Here is a 1,408-nt window from a genome sequence, read left to right on the forward strand (position 1 = left end):
GGCGGTGAAGTGGCCAGGCCACTCTCCCTCATGTTTGAGAAGTCCTGGCAGTCTGGCGAAGTTCCCGCCAACTGGAAGAGGGGCAAATAACCCCCATTTTTAAGAAGGGTAAAGAGGAAGACCCAGAGAACTACAGGCTGGTCAGTCTCACCTCCGTGCCTGGCAAGATCATGGAGCAGACTCTCCTGGAGACTATGCTCAGGCACATGGAAAACAAGGAGGTGATTGGTGACAGCCAACATGGCCTTACTAGGGGCAAATTGTGCCTGACAAACTTGGTGACCTTCTATGATGGGGTTACAGCGTCCGTGGATAAGGGAGGGCAACTGACGTCATCTGCCTGGACTTGGGCAAGGCATTTGACACTGTCCCGCACGACATCCTTGTCTCTACATTGGAGAGACACGGATTCGATGGATGGACCACTCGGTGGATAAGGAATTGGCTGGATGGTTGCACTCAAAGAGTTGTGGTCAACGGCTCAATGTCCAAGTGGAGAACGGTGATGAGTGGTGTTCCTCAGGGGTCGGTACTTGGACCGGCACTGTTCAACATCTTTGTCGGTGACATGGACAGTGGGATCGAGTGCACCCTCAACAAGTTTGACGACAACACCAAGCTGTGTGGTGTGGTCGACACGCTGGAGGGAAGGGATGCCATCCAGAGGGACCTTGACACGCTGGAGAGATGGGCCCGTGTGAACCGCATGAAGTTCAACAAGGCCAAGTGCAAGGTCCTGCACGTGGGTTGTGCAATCCCAAGCATGACTATAGGCTGGGCGAGGAATGGATTGAGAGCAGCCCTGAGGAGAAGGACTTGGGGTTGTTGATTGATGAGAAGCTCAACATGAGCCGGCAGTGTGCGCTTGCAGCCCAGAAAGCCAACCGTGTCCTGGGCTGCATCACCAGCAGCGTGACCAGCAGGTCAAGGGAGGTGATCCTGCCCTTCTACTCCGCTCTTGTGAGACCCCACCTGGAGTACTGCATCCAGCTCTGGGGGCCCCAGTACAGGAGAGACATTGAGCTGTTGGAGCGAGTCCATAGGAGGCCACGAAGCTGATCAGAGGGCTGGAGCACCTCTCCTATGAGGACAGGCTGAGAGAGTTGGGATTGTTCAGCCTGGAGAAAAGGCGGCTCCGGGGAGATCTAATTGTGGCTTACCAGGTTCTGAAGGGAGCCTACAGGAAGGATGGTGAGGGACTGTTTATGAGGGAGTGTAGTGACAGGACAAGGGGTAATGGGTTTAAGCTGAAGGAGGGTCGATTTAGATTAGATATTAGAAAGAAATTCTTTCCTGTTAGAGTGGTGAGGCACTGGAACAGGTTGCCCAGAGAGGTTGTGGATACCCCATCCCTGGAAGTGTTTAAGGCCAGGTTGGATGATGCTTTGGGCAATGTGGTCTAGTGGAG

This window comes from Grus americana, unplaced genomic scaffold (assembly GCF_028858705.1).
Source record: "Grus americana isolate bGruAme1 unplaced genomic scaffold, bGruAme1.mat scaffold_225, whole genome shotgun sequence".
Classification (NCBI taxonomy): domain Eukaryota; kingdom Metazoa; phylum Chordata; class Aves; order Gruiformes; family Gruidae; genus Grus; species Grus americana.